The sequence below is a fragment of the Leptidea sinapis genome, chromosome 38 (assembly GCF_905404315.1).
Source record: "Leptidea sinapis chromosome 38, ilLepSina1.1, whole genome shotgun sequence".
NCBI lineage: Eukaryota > Metazoa > Arthropoda > Insecta > Lepidoptera > Pieridae > Leptidea > Leptidea sinapis.
The window spans coordinates 1,186,258-1,213,062 of record NC_066302.1 but is presented as its reverse complement, the minus strand read 5'-3'; the positions used below and the strand labels follow the sequence as shown (position 1 = coordinate 1,213,062).

General features: G+C 34.3%; 1 protein-coding gene across 3 annotated transcripts in view; it reads left to right on the top strand.

Annotated features, from left to right (window-relative positions):
* The window catches only part of LOC126975888 (protein kinase C-binding protein NELL2-like), a 90,071-nt gene that overhangs the window by 894 nt on the left and 62,372 nt on the right, over window positions 1-26,805 (top strand). The window lies entirely within an intron of this gene.

Sequence of the window (26,805 nt, the reverse complement as noted above, 5' to 3'; positions counted from 1 at the left end):
TGTCAATGAAAATAGAAAAAATAATAAAACTTAATAAAAGCCTTTGAAATTTTGTATGTCGAAAAATGTTTTCAAAATAAAGTGTGCTAAATGAAATAAATTATTCACTACCACCGTTTGAAACATAAGCCGGATAGCTTTCAGGCAATTGCTTGCTCGTCTCAAATGTATCGTAAAAAAACAGTTTTTAATATTTCCTATCAGCTCTGAAACGTTAGGCCGATTTCGATGATTTTCAAAATTTTCAACATTTCCGTAGATTTATCCCTTCCAAATTTATAAAACTATGAAAATAATATATATTAATCTAGTGGACCCGACAGACGTTGTCCTGTACACACGTCTTTAATTTGAAAAATCGGTCCAGCCGTTAGGAGGAGTTCACTAACATACACATGAGCAGGAGAATTATGTGGACGGAATTGAGAATCTAAACCAATCTCAAATTCACTGGAACACCCAAAAAATCATCAAAATCGGTCCAGCCGTTTAGGAGGTAGTTCAATTGTGAATCTAAACCATTCTCGAATCCACCTGAAGACACCAATCTCAAATTCACTGGAACACACAAAAAAATCATCCAGCCACTCCAAAAAAATCAACGCACCAAAGAAATATAATAAGATGTACTATCGAAATCTAATTAGCTTAAATTTCTGACTCCTATAAGATAATTTTCTATTTTGAGCATAATATTATTAGAGTCATAGTCAAATAAACTTTATTCAATTAGGCTTAAAATAAATTAGGCTTAAAATAAGCGCTGTTAATCGTAGCTACAAATATTTGTTTTAAATTTCTGAATTTACCATATGTTCATAAGAACATACAAGAAACTCAACGGCCACTCTTTTCAATCAAATAGAGTATTTGGCTGTAATATACATAACAAATTAGTTTGTAAGGTGTAAATTATTAATTTGGCTCTCCATGAGTCCTGTGTAGGTAGGTATATTACGAAGAATTCCATTTTGTTAACAAGTAAATTCCGTGGTGGTCCATGCTTTATTTCCTATCTTTTTTTAAGTTGCGGATCAAAGTCAAAGTCAAGTTAAACTTATTCAAATAGGCTAAAACAAATAAACTTAAACTAAGCGCTTTTGAATCGTCATAACATATATTTAATTTAAATTACTGAATGGAGCATATGTTCAGAAAAAGTAGAGCACGGAGAGAGGAGAAAATACAAGAAACTTAAGGGTAATTTATTCAACCAATCAGAGTATGTTATAATAGAAGTAATATACTTACATAGCAAATAGTTTGTTAGGTGTCATGTTAAAAGCTAAAAAACTATTTAAATATCATAAATTAAAGAAAGTGGTTCATAACAGTAATACTAAGAGTTGAGTGGTAAAACGTGCATGGAGATGCATAATGGTATACCCTGAAATGCCTCATGGGTCTGTAATAACAACGGGCTACCTTTCAAACCATAAAACAACAGCATAGCGCTATGAGTAGGACATGCGCTTGTTTTTTTAGAATATCAGACCAATCGCGTCTTTAAAGCCCACTTTCCTACTACCAATGAGCAAAGTCAAAGTCAGATAAACTTTATTCAATTAGGCTACTAAGCGCTTTTTTATATTTCATATGTTCTACCATATGTTCGGAAAAAGTAGAGCTCGTGGGAAGTACATACAAGAAACTCAACGGTTACTCTCTTCAATCAAATAGAGTATTTTACAATGGCTGTAGTATAATAACATAACAAATTAGTTTGTAATGTGCTGCATCCAGTATATGAATCGTGTTGATTTAATATAAAATATTTCATAAAAATAATAAAGAATAAACTATATATATATATTATATCGTATCGTATATTGAATGCATCAACCTTTAGAGCTTGAATTCATTGTTTGTGTAAGGATGCTTCGTGAACACACCACTTACATGTAAATTTTCATGCCCAGCGGTAGTGGGTCGATTCAGCGAAGCCTTTTACGTTCACCGCTATTTATTTATTCATTTGTTAATTTGGCTATTTTGCAGCCGAAGTAGTTTTAGTGGAAGAATTGCTCCGGAAGAACATATACTTTCTGATGTTAATGATATTTGACGAGCCATATAGCCATATAGTGGTTACTGAACTAGAGAATCACGAATCCTGGTAGGTGCAAATATTTATATAATAAATATGGAGATGTTTGTTTGCGAGTCAAGCAAGTTTATTTCTATTTATGTATGTTTTGCATTTGTAGAGACTGCCGATAGAAGTGAGATCTTAGAACTTTTAGTATTAAAATTTGAAATTTCATAATTTTAAAAAACGATTAAATTCTCATTTTAAAACTTATTTTCAGTAATATATAAATCAAACAAAAACACAATTTCAACAATGCACAGTATATATGCTCACTGAACTTTTCACTAAAACCACTCAATCTCACTTATAAGATATACACAGCATTAATGTTGCACAATACTTCAGCTGTATATCTACAGATATACTGCTATAAGCATTTCGGCGACGCGAACTCAAGAGATTTCAGCCATCCAAAAAGTATCTAACTATATATATTTATTTTTTAATTATATATTTATTGCGTGCGCCAGTCATGAGCATGTCGGTGACGCGAACCCATAATATTTTCCTCTACCACAAAGTACCCAACACTGCATAAAAAAGGCATAAAAGGCATTTATTTTCTTCAAATTGATTCCTTTAGAATTATATTTGATGTCATTTTTAAAATATACTAGATACTTCTTTGCTGCTTGCTTCGGAAACAAATGGTGCTCTTAGAGAGAAGCTGCGCAAGAAACTCTCCCAGCAATCTTTTTTTTGCACTCTTTTTAATCAAATATACAATATTGCACTGTCATTGCTATTGGTATAAAAAAAAAATCTAGTCCCAGGCTGTCGGATCACATAGATATTCCGCTGTGGAGTAGTAGGATTTTTAGTAGCCATTTTTTAATGAAACATTTAAATTTATTTATAGATAATGCCTTAACAGAAGCTGGGACTTTATTATAAAAGTTTACACACTTAAAGCTATTATGTCTAATTAAGCCTACTAGAGTTAGTTACAAGCAATGCCTTATTTCTACTGTTATAATTTTTTACAAGTTTTTTAAGATATTTACAATATTAGTGTAATACATATGTTGCAGATTATATAATAAGATGTAAAAGGCATCACATACTTCCATTACAAATAAGACGCCAAATAGCTGATACTGTTTTTTACTCTAAGTTACTTCACTCTAAGATAGACTCTTCTAAATTAACATCACAAATTGGTATCAAAGCGCCCAATAACTACACCAGGACAAAATGTACTATATACGTTCCTCATTGTAGTACTAATTACAGGCAACATTTATATTTTATAAGGTGTCCACAAGGAATAAATCAGATATCAGTAGAATTGCCAGATTTCGATATATTCAATACGTCACCAAACGCGTTAAGAGGTACATTGACGAGGCGTTGGATGAGTGTGTGTTCTCTTGATTGCTGAATACTATAATATCCATTCAGTTTGTCTTCGTGTATTATATCTATATAATTTTATTGTATTACTTCTTGATTCTTTTTTTGTATTTTTGTTAATTATTTGTAACACGCTTATAGTCTCTTATATGCGAAAACTGTAAATGGTAAATAGATGTATACTTTTTTTTAACCTATTTATGTCATGTAATACAGTTTGTTTTCCTAATAAAATAAAATAAAACAAATAATAATTGATAATCGCACTATTAAGAGCAAAAAGGTGAATATAAGTTTTCAATTAAAAATATATCAGTCGTTTGATTTGCAGTTTATATTTCAGTTTCGTACGTGATACGAGACGTCAGTAATCTGGGTAAATATTGACCGTGACCACGCCACCATGCGACCCCTCGCTGCAGCCGCAACACACACCTGCCTCCTGTTTACTGATACAATTTGCTTAACTTATGAAGGTCGTTCATAGTGTGTCGCTCATTTTAATACCTATGAACGAATAGACAAACGTATACATGCAGTAAAAACATAAGTTATAGTATATTTTTCTATAACTTTTACTCGTTTTTCAACGGACTTCATGAAGGAGGCTTGTAATTTTATGTTTCTTTCTAATTTAATTAAAGCTTTCTAAGGATTTTTCGGAATTTCATCAATAAAATACTTATTTGATTAAATGACATTTTTAAACTCTCAACTGTCAGGTTGTGGCTTCATCTATCGTTATTGCTTTACTTTATAGTTGATAGTTTAGAGTTGAACAAGACAAATACAAGATTTATCAAATACGTCACTCGAACGGTTGGCTCAGTGAAAGCGCACTCGTACGGAACGTGAGAGCTCGCGGGTTCGAGTCTCATCGTTCATAAATTAGATTTGTGTAATTAATCCCAGAAGTGAGGGTTAACACTTTAAAATAACAAATTGTTTTTTAATTGAATGAAAGTGATTTCAAATATGAAGCAATAATGGTATACTTGTTCGTTAAAATAACTTCACTAAGATCATACATGCGTATTATACTATTCTTGTAGGCTTGATTGTAAGTTTATGCACTCGGTCTTCTAAAATTCCTAACTTCGAAGTGTAAAATGTGAAAAACTTTTCACAAAAATACTGCCTCGTTCCTCTTTGTAATATTGCTTAAACATTACTGCTTCACGGCACAAATAGGCGTCGTTGTGGTACCCATAATCTAGCCGGCATCCCTCCAGATATCAAGTGATCGAACATCTTGAAGATGGTGCTAATTACGTTCAAAGATATCTTTACATACATAAATACAGGCGAAGCTAATATATAGCATTTAATAAATAAATCCAATACAAATGCATGTATAAGCTTATTATCGCGCAACATATTCGTACAGTAATTTTTATGCTACCAAATTGGCACCAACTTGAAAATAGTATGTCAAAATTTTTGGTTTTTTGCTTTTCATTACTTTCATCTCCTACAATATGTTATTTTTTAGTGATAACCCTCACTACTAGGACTAATTACACAAATTAAGAATCCCCGTACAAGGTCCGATTCCCTCATTCTTCATAAATTTTGTTTTCAAATTTTATTCATCTACTCCGATTTAAATTGTTTACATTAACATTTAACATTTGTTTGCAGATTTCATAAAAGATTTAACGCAACCATAATAATATACTACATATATATGTTTAGGGAAATATAATATGACCTACGAGGCGACACATTACGGCTATCTTATCCGAATATCACGCGATTTTATCATTTAGGCGCTTCCAATCATATGTTATTTCCTAAGATAATGTGTGTAAATATTTATTTCTCTTGACCAGACTAAGAGTGAAATCATTTTTTTATTCACCGTCGTATTATATAATTTAAAATCCTTAAAATCTGATTTTTTATTCGAGTCATGGGGAAGGATACTAGTTTCATTGAAAAGACATCAACGCGTGGCTTTTCGAAAAATGAGGTCCGATATTAAAGTGTTTTTACAGAAGTCAAGTTAACATGTTTTTCATAGATTATTCATTAATTTTGATAAATTCTTAAGAACAATATGTTTTGATCTCTAATTAAATAAATACTTCGTATTAATATTATTATGTCCCATTACTTGTAAATCCAATAGAATAAATTGTTGCCTAAAATGAACACAAGTCAGTTGAGGTAATAAATATTTGAAGAATTATCTGTAAAGATTATCTAGTAGGTTGTATAATGTGGTGTTGACGGAAAGAGGGCCATTTCCTCACTTTAGTCAAATCAGGTCAATGACCCGTGACCTCGCTTTTTGACCTGTAACTTATTCCTAGCTTTTATTTGCGAATGTGATTGATGAGGGTGTAAATGACAGTTCTAATTTACATCACATCCAACTCTTGTACGTAGCACTAATAAATTAGTAGAAGCCCTCAAATGTACATTTTAAAATATATTTATTATGGCCTCCTTTGCACAAGATGCCGACTAGATTGTGGGTACCACAACGACGTCTAGTTCTGCCGTGAAGCAGTAATGTGTAAGCATTACTGTGTTTCGGTCCGAAGGGCGCCGTAGTTAGTGAAATTACTGGGCAAATGAGACTTGACATCTTATGTCTCAAGGTGACCAGTGCAGTTGTAGTGCCGCTCAGAATTTTTGGGTATTTCAAGAATCCTAAGCGGCACTGCATTGTAATGGGCAGGGCGTATCAATTCCCATCAGCTGAACGTTCTGATCGTCTCTACCCTTATTTTCATTACAAAAAGTTATATGACCAGAAGCCATAACATGCAAGTCAATGTCAGCGGTAGCCCAGTGGTCAGTGATTCTGACCTATAAGCTAAGGGTCGTCTATTCGAACCAACGGGAGGTTCTAAATTTTTTGTAATAAATCAGTATTTGTTTAGTCGATCGGAGGTTTCTTCCACATACTACAAAACTGTGGAATGAGCTTCCTCGTGAGGAGTTTCCGGGACGATACGACATGGGTACACTAAAAAAAAGCGTGTACACCTTCCTTAAAGGCCGGCAACGCTCCTGTGATTCCTCTGGTGTTGCAACAGAATGTGGGCGGCGGTGATCACTCAACGTAAGCTTGTTTGTCCTCGTTTTCCATAAAAAAAGTTGGAAGTATACGTATTTTCTAATTAAGACAAAAATATAATGTCCAATATTTTTCTTGAGAGTTTCTTGCGATGCTCTTCTTCTCTCTCGGAGCGCCATTAGTTTCCGAAGCGGTAGTAGTATCTATTATATTATAAATGACACCAAACAGAATTCTAAAGGCATCAATTTTGCGAAAATAAATGCTCTTTATGCCTTATATCTGAGTTGTAAATCCACTATCACTCAATTGATCTAGCCCAAGCCAGGCATAGCCTGTACTATGGATGCCAAATGTGATACAATACACGTAAATAAACATTCAATAGTTAACAGTCCGTTATATATAAAATCAGGACTTTCAGATTCCTAGAGAAATGTGTATTCGTACGTTAATACATTTGCACCTACTGAGACCCCTGAGCTAGTAAAATTTAGGACTCTGAAAGAAATGTGTATATTCTTAATACATTTGAATCTACCGGGATTCGAACCCGAGACTCCTGAGCTAGTCAAGGCGCCGCTAAGAGTTTATTCTCAATGTAGCGTACAAAGGGCGACTAAAAATCTTGTCATAAAATTTATTTCACCAATGGGAGGCTCCTTTGTCCAGGAAGCCGGTTAGATAGAAAGCAGTAATGTGTAAACATTACTGTATTTCGATCTGAAGGACGCCGTAGCTAGTGAAATTACTGGGCAAATGAGACTTAACACCTTATGTCTCAAGGTGACGAGCGCAATTGTAGTGCCGCTCAGAGTTTTTGGGTTTTTCAAGAATCCTGAGCGGCACTGCATTGTATTGGGTAGGCCGTATCAATTACCATCAGCTGAACGTCCTACTCGTCTTGTCCTTTATTTTCATTAAACAATATTATCATACAATTTTATTGAAAAACCTACCCTATTAGTATCGAATATGTGAGTTAGACAATTTTTTTTACATTTAATCGATATGGAAGCATACCAAATCGAATCCGAGTACATTTTCAATATTATAACTGCTATAAGTCAGACTTATAAAGCAAATACTAGTGCTCTACTTCTTGTCGTACATTTAGTAGGCCATCGCAAAGTTAAGCCCGCTGTAACTGCCAAGCGTGGTCATATACCACTGGCACTCGGCCAGGTGTACCTTAAACTGGTGCACGGTTTAAGTTACTTGTATTATTAAAATAAGCATGTCAAGTTCTTCACTTACTTTGTATTTTATCTTGAATTGGGAGTTACGTAACTTGCTGTTAAGTAAAACTTATAATAATATTAATATATATAAATCCAGTGTGTTTGTTTCCAGTGAACTCCTAAACTAATGAACGGATTTTATTGGGTATTACTTCATGGAGTGCAGTTTAGTCGAACTTAACTGATAGGTTAGTTTTTATTTGGATTTTGGACCCATAATTATTTTTATTTCTTAACCCATAATTGTTTTGTATGAAAAGTGTGACAGTCTGCTGTGAAACAATTTCATTATAACAATGGAGCATATTTTATGAAATAATTTTTGATGTTATGAAATATTATTGACAAATTCATAAAAAACAGTATTTTATTTATTATGTACAGAACAACGTTGTCGGAACATCTAGTGTTACTATATTATACAATGTTTCCGCGTATGATTTTGTGTTGTGAAATACCTGTACCAAATTTTTTCTGAACTCTTTTATCATGTATCACTTTACCCCATCGTTGGCGAATAAAAAACATTTATTCTGAATGTTTCTGGCACTCATATACATAATTATTCAAATCAGATCTAGAGATTAACTCCTTCAGTCATATTCGACTTTGTGATATTAGTAAGTCATAGTTTATTTATAAAAAAACTAAAACAATCGATAGAAACACAGTTCGTCATTACCTCTTAAATGCCTTCGTATAAAGCGTTACAATGTAACAATACCGTTTTATAACAGCTTTGCGTACTCTTAGTTAAGGGGAAGTTGTAGAGACATTTAGAAGAACACTTGAATATAAATTTAATATATTAATTGTGTAACATAATTACCGTTAGTTAAATAATTCATTTTACATTAAAATTTTCTCTGAGTAAATAAATTAGAGGACACAAATCCTATATGTACAAGCGAGAAAAATCTTGTAGATTCCTACTAATATTATAAATGTGAATGTAAGTATCGTTGTTACGCTTTTACGCCGGAGCTACTGAACTGATTTTGATGAAATTTGGTAAAGCGATAGCCTAAAGCTTGGGAAAGGACGAAGGCTACATTCTATCCCGGGAAAAGCCATGGTTCCCGCGGGATTAGTAAAAAAATTAAATTCACGTCGATGAGCTATAACTTTATTAATAGCAGGTATAGTTTGCCATAGCAATCGTCCTCGATATAAGATTCATATAATATGTTGGGAACGGGAGCGAAAACGGGAACCGGAACTGGAATAGGACATGAGATAATCTTGAATTCCAAACTTGCTAATTATTTTCAATAACCCTTTATCTACGCGGACGAACTCGCGTGAATCAGCTAGCATAATATTTGTATCTATATTCTATATCTCAGCAAGATAGAATCGCCATTGCTAGAGACGATTTGAATGAAACTTACAACATCGGCAGGGAATAACTATAATCTAATATATAAACTCTTTCGAAACGGCTCAACCGATTCTTATGAAATTTTGAGTGCATATTGGGTAGGTCTGAGAATCGGACAACATCTATTTTTCATCCCCCTTAATGTTAAAGATGGTCCACGGCAATTTTTTTAAATGTATTTTGACATTTTTTTAAATTTAAGTTTGATTATGAGTCAGCATTAAAAATACATACAATTTCAAATTTTGCACCCATCTACGATCAACAGTTACTTTTGTATCGCGATTTTAATATCGGCAATACAACGTTTGCTGGGTCAGCTAGTATATAAATTTAAATATTCTCTATACACAGCTACTCTTAGATCAAGAAACTTCATAAAATCCTTTAAAACTAGGCGATCAGAACCTGAAAGTATATCGGCCGCCTTACGTAAGATACTTTGGCGCATTGAGTTTTTATCGCTCAGCCCCGTCCGTCGTATTCAAATTTTATATTCTATCGTCTTATCGAAATATTCTTGTGGTTCAATGAAATTTTTTCATGGAACTTTTTCAGATACTCTCATATTCATATTTATGCGGGAAGTCATCATCGGAGATGAATAAATTCGTTTTTATTCCGATAAGAATATTGTTTTTATTGGAAATTCTCTCTTTTGGTAGTAAAACGATGAAGTGTATTTCCCAAAAAGTTTATCTCTCAGAAAAATCAACTTTCATCCATAATTTCAATGACTGTCTTACGAATTTTCGATCAAGTCACGTGCCTGGTGCGAGTTTAACATTTTATACCCATACCAGGAATAGTGTATAACGCCACTAAATAAGTTTTTACTTCAAAAACTGCTTAACTCTCATTTCAGCGTTTTACTGATTATAATGCAAAGAGTGAATTAGAGTTGAATTACCTATTACGATAAGTATAGGTGTATACTAAGTAAAGTTTGTTAGAATAGTAGGTTGTAAAGACAACTTGTAGGACACTAGAGAGACCACAACGAAACTTTTATACGAACACTCGGGCAACTCTCCGCGCGGGCTCTCTAACCGAGGTTAGCGTCACATTTTAGCGTTACATTATAGCGTCAGATTTAGGAGCGTTACACGATATATACATATTTACGGATTGGACATTTACCAGTGGGAGGCTCCTTTGCACAGGATGCCGGCTAGATTATGGGTACCACAACGGCGCCTATTTCTGCCGTGAAGCAGTAATGTGTAAGCATTACTGTGTTTCGGTCTGAAGAGCGCCGTAGCAAGTGAAATTACTGGGCAAATGAGACTTTACATCTTATGTCTCTAGGTGACGAGCGCAGTTGTAGTGCCATTCAGAATTTTTGAGGTCTTTCAAGAATCCTGAGCGGCACTGCAATGTAATGGGCAGGGCGTATCAATTACTTTTAGCTTAACGTCCTGCTCGTCTTGTCCCTTATTTTCATCAAAAGAAACACATACATACATATAGTTATATAGAGTTGCAGCTGCAGCGCCAAAACGTAAACAGTTTTCAGAATGTTTTGTACCGCCAAGCAGTATTTTGTAGGTGCTATCTTCTTGTTTTGGTGTCAAGGCCTTCAATATTAAGTCTAGGTCTTCGTAGTTAGTGATTCTATTAGCTGCGAAGACCTAGTCCTAATATTTGATAGCTGTAGATGACGAGCGCAATCACAGTTGTCAGAGTTTGGGTTTTCAAGAATCCTTGTTGGATGAGGGCAGCGCAGGACCGATTGAAAAAATAAACATCTTCATTTTTATGCTACTAAGTCTCCAACTTATAAAGTATATCCACAAACTTAACATTTCGCCCGTTACCTGCATGAAGCCTCTAAACCTCGACTAAGACTACATAATAATTTGGCATAGATTTTTTAATCACACCGTTATTTGTGCGGATATTTCAACTGAATTTTTCAAAACCGTTAAATTAGTGCATACTTGAACGAAACTCAATGTGCTATAAAACATAGACTAACAGAAATGCCACAGGAAATTATTGCTTACAAACAAGAACTACGAAATTAGGATTTGTAGTAACCGAGAAACAATGCTAGATATCAATAAGGCACGGCGCTGTGGTTTGCTAATCTGTGATTACCATTGGGACATAATGTCGCTATCTACTTTGGATTATTCTCTTCAAATAGATTTACGAGATAAGATAAGTAGATACAGGAGAGCGGAGTACTCGAGTCGGCGCCAACCATGAACAGTATTGATAACAGTGAACTTGAAATGCATAATGATATCGTTTACAACGACAAATCGATATAGGCACCGCTTATACCAAAGGCATATAAAGACAACCCATATAGCCGAATGGCTAGTGCACTGACTACTAAGCAAGAGGTTCGAATCCCGGTAGGTGCAATCATTTTTATGATGAATATGGATGTTTGTTTACGAGTCATGGATGTTTATATGTATTTATCTATGTTTAAGTAAGTATATTGCATTAAAAATATCGTTGTTTTGTACCCTTAGTAGTAGGCTATGCCTAGTTTGAGGCAAGTTTGTGTAAAAGTGTGTCAATATTATTATTATATAATATAGGAGCGTCTAGACTATCTGACTGCCCGTGAGCAATTGTCAATGTATGCGTTAGATTTAATATTCAAAATACTAAGGCAGGATTGCACTAACTAACTTTAGCAATAACAAATATTTTAAAGTACCGGTTAACCAAAAATATGTTGCACCATTTGACAATTTATAGATAACCTCATAAATTTAACTGTTAATGGTAACCGTCAAATCATCGCCGGTTAAAGCTATTGTTAATGTAAAATAACTAAATAGCGACCTGTCAAAAGTTTCAAATATATGTCCGATAAGGACTTAATTTTCACTCTTTAACTTTAACTATGCCAAGGAATACGATGGTGCAATACATTTCACAGTCTATGTTAAAATCAGCGTTACTGTAACGTTAATAGTTTATTACTTAAGCCTTCATGATAACAGCTAATAAAATGTATCCCAGCGTATGGAGCCAATGCCATGTGTGGTTGACTGTTTTTTTTAATGAAAATAAGGGACGAGACGAGCCAGACGTTCAGCTGATGGTAATTGATACGTCCTGCCCATTACAAAGCATTGCCGCTCAGGATTCTTGAAGAATCCTAAAAATTTTGAGCGGCACTACAACTGCGCTCGTCACCTTGAGACATAAGATGTTAAGTCCCATTTGCCCAGTAGTTTACAACTTGTCAATCTAAATCGTTACAATAGAAAATGATTCGTTACTGAAAACGTGATCCTGCAAAGGTCACGAACCGGCGGGTTAAATAAACAATGATAAAAATGTATTACGACCTGTATAGCCGAGTGGTTAGCGATCCTACCTACTAAGCTAGAGGTACGAATATAGAGGTTCGAATCCGAGGTAGGTTCAAGCATTTATGTAATGAATATGAATTTTTGTTTCCGAGTAATGGATGTTTAAATGTATTTATGTATGTTTAAGTAAGTATATTGTATTAAATATATCGTTGTCTTGCAACCCATAGCACAGGTTATATATGCCTAATTTGGGGCAATATAATTTGTGTAAAAAGTGTGTCAATATTATATTTAAAAAAAAAACTTTATGTAAAAAAATGGCTACAGATACACACAATCCCGTAAAAATAATTTATTGAAGTAAAGTACTTATGCTTTATAACGTTTTTGGTTTTTCAACACGGAGCCGAGCATTTGTATGCAGAAAGTATTATTTGATAAAGTGGAATTGATGAAGAAGACAACCAATGGCTACCAGACCATTTGAACTATCATCATCATCACCATATCAATTGGAAGACGTCAACTGTTGGACATAGTCTCCACGACGATTGGTCCCGCACTGCCCTCATGCAATTCATTCAGATCATTGGTCCATATTGTGGGGGGCCTACCAACACCACGTCTTCCGGTACGTGGTCGCCATTCGAGGACTTTACTGCCCCAACGTCTGTCTGTAGAGCTATGTCCCCTGCCTCTTCAGTTTTCTAATAATCTGAGTTATGTCGATGATTTTGGTTTTCCTACGGATATCCTCTTTTTCTGTTTTGATCTCGCAGGGAAACTTCGAGCATTTCCTTTCCATTGCCCTCTACGTACGACCATGATTTTCCTCATAAGGCCCATAGTTAGCGACCAGGTCTGCGTTCAGTATGTCATCACTGGCAACACACACTGGTTAAAAACCTTCGTCTTCAGACACCATTTGGGACGAGAAGATTTTACGGAGCTCACCGATTTTTTTTAAATTCTTACTAACGATGTAGCTGAACAAAAAAACGGTTAAGTCGATTCCGAGTTTATCCATTAAAACAAACATACAGAAAATCAAATCCACTATTATTATATTATTTTAATTTATACCCTTTCTTATATTGTATTAGTTTAGATAAATTTTACCGTTTTACGTGTACAAATAAATAATAATTCAAATAAACTTTTGAAATACTTTTTCGAGGAAGAAATTCTTGACGTAATGCCGTGGGAATTGTTGACGTTACAAAATAAATACAACGCCGAATACTTGCCTCAATGGTGTCCGGTACTAATAGTCGAATGACATGTCATATACATATAAAGTGTAAATTATATATTATACAAATGACCCGACAGACGCTGTTCTGCCAATAGAAAATGATAAGGATTAATATCGTATTTTTGCAAACGGCTTTTTTACATTACCACTTTAAATATTAAAATGGATTTAGTAAACTATCTATCTTATAGATAGACATATGCCATTGCAGACTTTTCTAGACCTATATTAAAAGATACACATTTCCACCATATTTTTTTTGTTATATCTCAAAGGGCTTACACAGCGTTTTCATTCAAAGTTCCCAGACGGCTTAGTATCTCCGACATCTCCGACATATTTCGTTAATATGTACAAAAATGTACACAAAACTTAACAAATTGTATAATAAAACTTATAGTATAAAATCCTCGCGAATCACGCTATCTATTGGTCAAAACAATATCACAATCGAAAATAAACGTTTTTAAAGATTTTATACTTAGAATCGGGTTCACAATTTCATAGGTTTTTTATTTTATTAACATGAGCTATTTGACAGTGAGAGTCTTATCAGAATCAGCTTAATAAACTTAATATAAAAGAAAATCATCATAATCTTAATATATCAACGATGAAAACTGTTACTTCATTTTGTTATGTTTTTTAAAGTGATAACCCTCACTTCTAGGATTAATACACAAATGAAATTTGAAAATGATTCGAGTGTCGTATCGTCATAAAATCTTGTATGCTTTGTTCAACTCTGGTTGTGGCTTCATCTACTTTACAGTTTTTATTATCGTATTTATGAATACTTTGGAATTGCAAAGTGCATTAGTAAAATGAGTATATGAATAATATTCCATCTTATAAATCCATTTTCGTGTATTATGTAAATTTAGTTTCACGTTCTTTGTAGAATTGTAAACTGATCGTCTAAAGTGTATAAAGAAAGTAAAATCTTTCGAGTTCGACGCCCGAGGCTCGGCTGCATAACGAAGGAGTAACGAAATGTGCAAGCGAGGTTGCGTGTCGCCCGCCCTCGTCTATAAACCTCTATAGTCTATGTACCTGCTCCCTCTACATAGAGCGTTCAATAAATGTGAGAATGCCTATTGTACCGGTAACTTTTATTTGATCTAACTTAATCTTTCGATATAGTCACACAATACACTGGAATATATTTAAATAAGCTTAAAATTCCATTCTAAAACATGTCTTCATATTGCACAGCTAAAAAATTTCAGTACTGCAGTGAATACAACTTCATCGTCCTGAAAATAATTCAAATGATCTTTCAACTTTGTAAATTATTTATATATATAAAATTAGAAACTAAAAGGACGGGAGTATAAAGAGGATTCTTAAAGGATTTTTAATCCAGTATTTCGAATTGCTGCCATATCAACAGCGGACTCAATAATGGAATGAAATGAACTATTTTTTGCCAATTTGCCTCCCTGCTTCTCAAGAAATTTATTAGGATTCTTGTTTCTGCATTAGCCAGTTACAGTTACTCCTCTTCCATGGTCGAAATATTCAGTCATGTCAGTCATCACCAACCTTTACTGTCCCAGAAAAGACAGCCAAAGATCTTTCCGGCCGAAAAACTCGCCTTTAATTTCTTAGGGTTTGGAGATGATGGTCTCTTCCAGTAATTTTGGTTCTGTATTAGAATGATAACGCCACATTTCATCCATAGTAATAAACCTAGCTAAAAATGTCCAGAATTTATCTTTTCAGATTCATATAATTAATATTAATTTGTAGTGAGTATTTACACTGAATCACTTTTTGGTTACACTTTTTTCAGAACTCTTGCTTTGGCAGCCATCAATTGTAACATCCACATTGGTATGGTAACTATAACGATAAAACAATTAATATTGGACAATATAAGAGTAATCAAGTGTACCCTGCACGTCACCCTATAAATCTTGAACCCTTGGTATATTCACCCCACTGTAGTTCACTTCCGCGAATTGATATTTTCCATAGTAAAGATGACATCGCTGTTTGATAGTTATCTTTATTTGTGATTTATTATTATATGTCCCCATGTTAAATTAAAACGAATTTGTTATTAAAGATTTAGATTCAAGATCCGATCCACAAGGCAAACCTTTGCACGTAAGTATAGATATTGAATAAAACGAATTTGTAATTTAAGATAGTAATAAATTTTCGTAGCATTTTCCTGTGTGTACTTTCGCGTAAGAAGCGTGGGCTTCACCAGTGGGAGGCTGCTTTGCACAAGATGCCGGCTAGATTATGGGTACCACGACAGCGCTTATTTCTGCCGTGAAGCATTAATGTTTAAGCATTATTGTGTTTCGGTCTGTAGGGTGCCATAGCTAGTGAAATTACTGGGCAAACGAGCCTTGTAATGGGCAGGGGGTATTAATTACCATCAGATGAACGTCCTCCTCGTCTCGTTCCTTATCGTCATAAAAAAGAAGGTACAAACTTTTAAGCATTCAGGTGAGCGACGTTTAATTTCCTATTAATTATTAATAAAGAGATTAAAGCTAGGTTGTATCATATTAGCTTGATTCTTGAAAAACCCAAAAATTCTGAGCGGCACTACAATTGCGCTCGTCACCTTGAGCCAAAGGTGTTTTAGTCTCATCATATGCCCAGTAATTTCACTAGCTATGACGCGCTTCAGAACGAAACACAATAATGCTTTCACATTACTGCTTCACGGCAGAAATAGACGCCGTTGTGGTACCCATAATCTAGCCGGCATCCTGTGCAAACCAGCCTCGCTCTGGTAATAGATTGGGGTATTTTCTTACGTTTTCGACCTCAATAATAATTGAGTAACATAAAGTTCTCTAAGTTTCTATCGAGGATCTAAATTAATAGTGATTCGTGTTGGCCTGTCTTGCTTAAGAGTTAAATTATGAACTGATTAATCAAGGTGTACGCGTAGTTTGTCCAACTTCATTAAATCCTTATCTTATCTTCATGTTACGCGGCTTGATGAAGTACTCAATAATTTCGAAAGCAATGAATACTCAAGCATTTGAACTTTACCTGGTCATTATAAGAATTTTAAATGATTTAGCACCGTTGTCAAATTAATTGAAATTATAGTTACGTTATAGAAAGGCCTATTGGGTAAGTACTATATAGGAAGACCATTATGTAGATGGGAAGACGAAATTAGAAAAATGGCCAACAGTGGCAAGAAATAGCCTAAGAGCGAGGAAAATGGAAATCTTTCAGTACCTAGGCCTTTTCCTGAGAGGGGTTCCAGAATAATATATGAATATCTACGTACTTAAAATTCATATGTTTATTTTTGGTATTATTAATATAATAGTGATACATTGTAAATAAATAAATTTTTAGTTTTCCTTGTATAAATGTAGGTAAAGTGTTTTCCTTTTTTATTTTATATTTTTTTTATAATAAAATATTAAGCTATTGTAATATTGTTCATTGACAATATTAAATTTTTGCAATATTTGTTTTGGCTTGAAGCACAAATTAATATTAAGTGTATAAATAGGAAGAATGCACATATAAAGAGATCAAATTCGATCAATAAAATATCTGTTTAAGACAGGTTATATTGATGGAAACACTATATAATTAAATCTGTGTAATCGAAGTGAGGTTTATAACAAATTCATATCTAAGTTTAGACATTCATTCATTCAAATATTTATAAATTTATCTCTGTACCTGTTCATTTTTATATCAAAGTTATTCATTTAAATTATTCATAGTGGGTATTGAAATCGTTCAAATCAATCTTATGGCAACCTTGGAATTGGTAATGATTAGTTTGGCGAACTATAAAACATTTTATTAACGTTGCAGTTCAACAGATATTGATAAATTATCATGATTCCTGTTTGACGTTATTGGATTGTCTAGTCAAGTCGATAATATTGTATAACTTATCAGAAGAATGTAAAACTTATTAGATTTTTTTTTATGACAATAGAGACGAGACGAGAAGGACGTTGATCTGATGGTGATTGGTATGCCCTGCCCACTACAATGTAGTACCGCTCAGGATTCTTGAAAATTAGAAAAATTCTGATAGGCACCACAATTGCGCTCGTCTCCTTGAGACATAAGATGTTAAGTCTCGTTTGCCCAGTAATTTCACCAGCTACGGCGCTCTTCTGACCGAAATACAATAATGCTTTCACGTTACTGCTTCACGACAGAAATAGACGCCGTTATGGTACCAATAATCTAGTCGACATCCTGTGAAACGGAGGCTCGCACTGGTATTATTTTGTGATTCTTGTTTTCGAATACGGATTACGCAAGCCTTTTCAAGCAAAATTTTATTATGGATTGGAGGTTTGTGTATTTTTGAAGTGATACTTCTTTAGAATCGTTGTGATTTGAGAAAAAAACAGGTAAATGTTATAGGATTCAGTCGGCGAAAGAATGATATAGAATACATTACACGTTCACGGTGTCTAGAAATGATTTAAAATGACAGCAAAAAGAGACATAAATTCATTAGATTTAACATGGAAAATAATGAGATGTAGCATTATACAGTTTTGGTACCAGGCGATCATAGTTGAAGAAATCATTGCGTCTTTTATCATTTATCAAAAATGTAAGCTCTCAGGCGGAATAAACCTATGTATATACGAATAAAATGTGAAATAATAATCGAACTTTTTATCGCTATGATCATTACTAAAACCTACAATTATCCTCTTCCCGAAATTTAACAATCTTCTCATTATCTTGAAGCCAAAATTTTTGAAGTCTTCACTTCTACCTATATTACCTTCTACCAATTGCCTACCTTCGTCCAATTGTAAACCTACTTCTTTTGTAGTATTGAGCCAATACTGTAATACGAACCCAAGTGACATGGCGAATGAAGGGCGCAGTAAAATGCGATTGAAATCGTGTGCGCTTCGATCACTCAGATTACTTTAATGTATCTGTTATGAGTAGATCATACCTACCCCATTAACATCATTTGGATTATATGACGTCACTAATCCATAAAAATATACTTGTATCTCTTAGTAGCTGTTAGTCGTAGTTCATATTGAAATATATTTGAGTATTTATTGGTTACAAATACTGCAGATGTCGCAGCGAGCGCAATGCGGAGCTTCTACGATTCTATTTTGACCTCGGCGGTAGACGTCGGTTCACGGCCACCCAATCAAACATTAATCCGTACAGCTTTTATTGTATTTCTACATTTTATTCTATTTTATTCCAAAATATTATTAATTTTCTATCGAATAAGGCGCAAGTTCGTGTGAACACTAATGACATTATATCACTGACCTGTATATATACAAATTACATATTTTATACAAATACAAATTTTTTGTGCGTATTTGTAGCGCCACTTGCGAGCGCCCAGAGAACTAATTTTGACGTATAGTACAAATGGCTGCGAAGGAACGTACAATACTCTGAAGTATTTATCCATTTTGAACTAATTTCGTTCGCGTTCCGTTTTATTTATACTTCACAAGAATCAACGTTATAAAATACACATTTTTTTTTTGTAAATAGTTTCCCACTATCTACGTTGTCCACTAGTTTTAGTACCACAGACTCTCGCTACACGGCCAACAGCGCCAAAATGGCGAATATCAAACAGGTACAAAAGCACCTTGACAGCCGCCAGTCGAGTGGTATATAGTAGAGGTCAGTGTAATGTATGTTATTACCAAAAAGGTGTGATGATATGTTTTTAACGAGTGCACGTCGCCTGAATCTGCCCTAGTTAGGACGCATTCCGACAGTGATACACTTTTATTTACACTTAAGCTCAAGTGACGAACACCAGCAGCTGTCATCTTTTTAACCGACTTCAAAAAAGGTTCTAAATTCGTCGGTATAGTTTTTATTGTTTATGTTTTTTACCTCAGAACTTTCGTCTGGGTGAACCGATTTTGATAATTCTTTTTATTTGAAAGATAGTGCTTCCGGTGTAATTATAAGCTATTGCAATTGAGACGGTGTCAGCCAAGGTAGGTTTGTAACTATATACGCGCAACGTGACAAGGCGAGAGGCGAGGGTGGGCCGCGGCAGGAGGACACAGATTCCAAATATAATAATTATAGAATTAGATTAATTAATGAGATTGTATAAAAATACGCAATTTCTTTTTTAAATTTTTAGTGCATGTTATATCTATTGATTTGGAATATTTTTTTTGAATCGGTTGTTTTTTTTGGTATGTGTGGTTTTGGGTTTTAATTTAGAAATAATATTGTACAAATACAGCTACAATTGCGCGCGTTTTATTTAAGTAAATACGCTTTTTTTACTATTGTTTTGATAACGCCATTAGTTTGACGCTGGTTAAAACACTTTTTTCTGGTTGAAACGTTTACTTTCACCATAAAAGCCCCGGTTCGTTCGTCACCCACGATGTACCAATGTGTTTTTGGTTTTGAAATTCATATGTAGGTTAATTCGACGCCTTATAAGGTCGACTACACTCTTGCGATTACTCTGGTTTCAATATAGCTTATTAGTTGACCCCGTAAGTTCTAGTTCATCCTCCTAAGATCTCGATAAAAAATTACTCCGAACCTATGCAAGCCCAAACATAACAGGACCACCCCTATTTTAGGGCAGATATAGCTGTACTACAGTACTGCCCCAGATATCATCTATAAACACGCATGTTTAATATGATCAATACTACTTTTATTAAACAACATATCCTTTCCTATCTTATATCTATAAACGAGCAATTCTTGTATATATATATATATATATATAATCTGAATCTCGAAAATGGCTCCAACAAATTTCATAAAATTGAGTATACAGGGGATTTCGGGAGCGATAAATCGATCTAGCTAGGTTTCAATTAAAAAAAATGTAGTTTTATCCGTGTTTTAATGAAAAACAGCTACAATAACATTAGAATACAAAGGTAAATTTCGCCACTATATACAAGACTATAATAGCTCAGATCGGACATTGGGTGATCTGGAAAGCAGAAGACCCGGTTCGAATCCAGATGTCCTATTAGTTTTTTTTTTTAATTCAAGTTTGTACATTCTTAAAAATCCGAGCAAGGCTCGGTTGTCCGGATATTCACTTTTAATATAGATTTCAAAACTTAGTATAAACTTGTTTGTCCTCTGAGGAAAAAGTATGTATGAACTAGTTATTGAAGACGGCAATGAATGAATATTTTAATTTTCAAGTCGTCTAGACACGGGGTAGGAGCGATAATAATGTATTATGTCGCTACCTGCACGCAATGCACTCGCAATAAGGCGCGCGGCACGGGAACGACACGACAGCTGCCCGTGTACGCGTCGCCTACGCGCGTTGCTCGGCGACGAAGCCACGTGCTCCCCAAATACTATCGATTCTACGTTGAGCTACTATAGCGACTTTGTAGTTATTCTGTGGCCTATGTGTACGTGAGTCTATAATTATGTACGGCCGTAGACAATGACGCATTAGGTTGAGTTTACATTGCGTAAATAGCGGCAATTTGTTTAGTGGACAGTGCCTTGGGACTTAGAAACCACAATGTTAAGTGCCATACAGTCAGTTAATATTAAATAGAGAAGAAAACATTATCATTTGTACGGTCTACAATTATATAGGTTATACATAACTTACCAAGCGTCAACTCGTGAACGGGTGCTGCTTGTGGTGTCAGGTTATAGTTATCGACCTGTTATAATTAATAAATCATTGAATTTTGTTGAATGCAATTACTAATTATGACAGTTATCATGAGCACCATGTTCACGAAGTATCCTTACACAAACAATGAATTCAAGCTCTAAAGTTCAAGCAGTTTATTCCTTATTACATTTTATGAAATAATTTATATTACTTAAACTCGATTCATATATTGAATGCAGTACCTTAAAATTTAATTTGTTATGTATATTACAGCCATTGTAAAATACTCTACTTGATTGAAAAGAGTGACCGTTAAGTTTCTTGTATGTTCTTCTAACGCGCTCAACTTTTTCCGATTTTTCCGACGATTCAAAAGCGCTTAATTTTAGCCTAATTGAATAAAATTTATTTGATATTGACTCTGTCTTACCGACCGTTAACGAACAGCTATCTATACTTGCGTACAACGTAAAAAATTTTTGTCATCGTACAGTAATTATTTACTATTTGTACGAAAACAATTAATATTTGAAGACAGGAGGGTGACCGAGCTTTGACCCCAAAAGCCTTATCAACTGTTATATATTTCATTCAAGTCGTTACGGCAGACTTTGGTATATATAATATAGATTACATATATGTACAGATATTGCTTGTTTAATTCTTAAATAATTCATACGTCTAGATGCTGCTCTTGCTGTTAGGCAATGCATGACAACAGGCCAGGTTTATTACTATTGTGTACATGACAAGCTATGCCTTATACTCGCGATATGTAGGTATGACAATTGTTTTTAGACGCATTTATCTAAGGTTTAAATATATAAGATAAAAATAATTTGATAGCTATACAAAGTCACAACGTAAAATTTCAGTAACTGCATTATTACAATTTTAATTATCAATATCTTTTAAAATCTCAATAACAAATTATACTACAACACCAGCATTTTGGTTTCTGTATATATAAATAAACTAGCAAAGCAGGGGAAATAAATTAATGAAGAAACGTTGGAATTCAAAAAATAGACATAAACCATCTAGGATAAATTTCGTATCGAATTGTGGTAGTTTCATGTCGATACGATCAGTGGTTTAGGCATGAAAGAGCCTCAAACAAAGACCATTTTCATTATATATATATAGATAGATGCTTACTCAAAGAGCTCTGAATATCACTTTGTAATTATGAAGCTGAAGAAAGAGGAATTAAACTGATCGCCGGAAGCATTCCAAGTCTTTGTCGTTCTCGAAAAGACTTAAAATGAGCTCGTATGGTTTAAAGTTTGTGTAAAGTTTAAAGAATGGACTAGTGGTAGACTTTGAAAAAGTAGGTAATCCACAATCTTTATTTTTTTTTAATATTCACACAAATTATCTTGCCCCAAACTAATCATAGCATGTACTATGGGTACAAGACTAACATATAATTTAACCGTATTTATTTAGAGCTTTATTTTCTTACGTCTATACATTCAGGTATTAACTTATAATTTACATTTATTAGTATGTGTTAATATTTCACTATTTTAATGAAAAACATTTTTTTAGTATTGTTATTTATTAGTGTATTAAGGACCGCATTTAACGGTTTTTTATACGATTGGCTTACTTAAACATACATAAATACAAATAAACATCCATGATTCGGAAACAAACATCCAAATTCATCACATAAATGCACCTACCGGGATTCGAACCTTTGGTTTAGCACATATTGTTAGTAACTCGTCTATCATCGTCGATAGATGCCAAAGGATTAGTAATAGAATCTTTTTTGTCTCCTTCGAGAACGAAACCTTGTGAATTACGATGTTTGGTATAAACATGAGAGGCGATTAGTTTAAATTTCGTAAGCATGAATTGATATGGTAATCAATGGTGAAGTTAATGTCAGGTTTACGGTTAGGGAGAGAAGTGTGAGGGTGTGTTTCTGGTGGGGTGTCCCGAATATTAGCCAATTTCACATTCAACGCTTTTTCGCTTGATGAATATGACACAACAACCTGTAGTGTCAATCCCCCTTTATTAGGTTCAATGATCGTTAAGTCAGCTTATATTTTTGGTTTAATTTCACTATGTTGGTAAATATAAATTTATTTGCCGTTATTGTCAGAAAAGGTAAGATTAACATGAAATTAATATCACAGTTTTATTTTACCAGTCTATTTTAAATTACAAAATTGGTTTCAGTAACAATATATTGGCTATTATTTTACATGTTGTTGTATGAAAAATAGAGAGAGGAAGAGAGAGAAGGAGAGAGGGAGAGAGAGAGAGAGAGAGAAAAAAAGAGAGAGAAAAAGAGAGTTTTTTGGCGAGATTTTCTTCTTATATATGCTAGTCTATGTAGTAAATAATAGTATTATTTTCAAGTCACAAAAATATCAAATGTTTATTCAAACATAATATGTGTTGGACATAGTTTCCTGTTTAACAGTTTAGTAGGTAAGGACCCGATGACCCCTTGGAGGACATAACCTTTAAAACTGGACAGACCAGTGCAAACAGAGGTATTAGGAAGCGATAGATACCGCGGCGTTAGGTGACAAAGCCGGGCACGTGCGATCGTGTTATCACTTATCAGTTAGCACGCAACACTGTCGACACAGGATTGTCGCGCCTGCCTCACTGTCAAGTTTAAAGTGTCAACCACACCAGTCAACATGGTGATCTAAATCTCAAACATTAATTAATTCTTTAACTACTGTATTGGTTCGTAAATATTCTCCTTTACAACAGCGGAGGATTGCAACCACAGAACAGTTATGTCTTTTACCTGTTCTGTGATTGCAACTGCAAACTAGATAGAGTCTCTTGCTGTTAGACAACCGATAAATTCAAATTCAAATTCAAATATTTTTATTCAAAATAGGATGTGAAATCACTTATTGAAAGTCAAAAAAAAAAAACTACCACTCATTTCAAAGTGAATGCCTCAGGCCTGAGAAGAATGGGCGCAACAAACTCAGCGGGCTTTTTTTTCCATCAAAAATATGTTTTACAATTAAAGTAACATTTACAAAGTAACATTGTACAATTAAACTTATTATTTAATAGCCTGAGGGCGGTCGCTCCATTCTGTGGTATCATTAAGAAAGTCATTTATGTTATAGTAACCTTTACCACACAAACGGTTTTTTAACAATTCTTTTGAATAACGTAACACCTTTGTTTTGAACATTTTCTGGGATCTTGTTGTAAAAGCATATACATCGCCCCACAAAAGACTTACTAACTCGACTAAGCCGAGTAGTAGGCATCATCAGTTTATGTCTGTTCCTGGTGTTAACATTATGGTTATGACAGTTTCTGGCAAATTCACTTATGTGCCTATGAACATATATTACATTATCAAGAATATATTGAGAAGCAACAGTCAAGATATTAATTTCTTTGAATTTTGCTCTCAATGATTCTCTAGGACCTAGGTTATAAATAGCGCGAATAGCCCTCTTCTGCAGCACAAATATTGTATTAATATCAGCAGCGTTGCCCCATAGCAATATACCATAGGACATAATACTATGGAAATAACTAAAGTATACTAGTCGCGCCGTATCTATGTCAGTTAATTGTCTAATTTTTTTAACCGCGTATGCTGCAGAACTAAGTCTGTTCGCCAATCCTTCAATATGGGGGCCCCATTGTAATTTGGAATCTAGAGTTATGCCAAGAAATATAGCAGATTCCACCGGTTCTATCACCTCTCCGTTTAACAAAACATTTCCATTTACATTTTTGACATTTGGTACGGTAAATTTATTGAATTTAGTTTTCTTGCTATTTAACAATAGGTTATTAGCGCTAAACCAGTACACGATGTCAGATAAAATATCGTTCACTTCGTCATACATAGTTTGGTTTCTTTTCACTTTGAAATTCAGTGAAGTGTCGTCCGCAAACAATATTACCTTATGTTTTTTCTCTATAAGATTAGGAAGATCATTTATATAGATAAGGAAGAGGAACGGTCCACGAATAGACCCTTGTGGTACCCCCATACTGAGAGGAGGCCCAGGAGATCTCCTGCTATTCACTTCGACCCTCTGAATTCTATTGTTTAGATATGAAGTCAGAAGATTGAGCGAAGTTCCTTTCATGCCATAGTGGTATAGCTTCCTGACCAGCGTTGAATGTTGAACACAATCAAAAGCCTTAGATAAATCACAGAAGATGCCAAGTGCATTCTGCGATTCCTCCCAGGCATCAAAAATATTCTTGATCAGCTCAACACCTGCATCCGTTGTTGAACGTCCCCTAGTAAAGCCAAATTGTTTCAAATGAAGTAACTTATGAGAGTTAAAGTAAGTAAGCATTTGGCTTAAAATTATTTTTTCAAAAATTTTACTAAGGGTCGGCAAAACCGACACAGGACGATAGTTGTTCGGGTCAGAAGAGCATCCCGACTTAAATATTGGTGTAAAAACAGGCAAGGCATAATACATTAGTGTGCGTGACAATACGTATCTTACACTTTGTGTCAGTGTACGTGAAACGATCAAAATAGAGGGTAGTTCTAAAGTCTATTTTTTTGACGCTTTTACAGCTGTCATATTCTATCTAGAAGTTATGATCTAAGCGAAACGCTTCGAGTAAGACACATAGATGATTTTTATATAAGACGATACAGGATAGTTGCGGAAATTTCTATTATACTCAGAATAAAGGCAGATAGATGAAATTCGAAAATGAAAAAGAATAGAAATCAAATAATCCTTTCTTCAACACAAATCTTAAAATTATGCTTACAATACTATGATTAAATTAAATTAAAAGTATCATTACGGGGTAGTGTACCAAGAATACTGGCAACATTTCCGCGTTGGATAGGCTGTGATCCGTTGACCGAAATAGCTGCCAGCGCTTGGGTTGCCAGTAGGTATTGAGGCGAGAAGATAGTACTTTGTACATTCTCCGCGCCTCTGGGCCCCACGGGCCAAGTGTTTTTGACACCAGACGGCACAAAGATGTATGACTCACTGAGACCGACATATTTGCGACTTTTGCTGTCTTCGGTAGTCGAAGCAGCATCCCCAGCACCAATCTTTTATTATTTTAAATATCATCTCAAACCCTACATCTTAAACAAATGTCTTTCTGAGTTATTAAAAAAAACAAAAAAAAACCGACTTCAAAAACACGAATAATAAAAAATATTCCAAAACAATAGATATAATGTGCACTAAAAAGTATAAAAATAATTGCGTATTTTTATACAATCTAATTAATTAATCTAATTCTAGTGACGACTATTGTTATTTTTGGGATCGGTGTCCTTCCGCCGCAACCCGCTTTCGCCTCTCGCCTCCTCACGACTCAAGCACATCTCACCTATAACTATGTATGTAGTAACAAACCTATCTTGGATGACACCGACCGAAAAAAAAAACATACCGACGAATTGAGAACCTCCTCATTTTTTAAAGTCGGTTAATAATCGTAACAAGAGATAGCTTTGGACATAGTTTCATGTTTGAAATGACAAGGCGTCTTTTACAAAACAGGTTGATAAATAGGCAAAATTATGATATAGCAACACCGCAACAATTTTCGCAATTTCAAGCGAATACA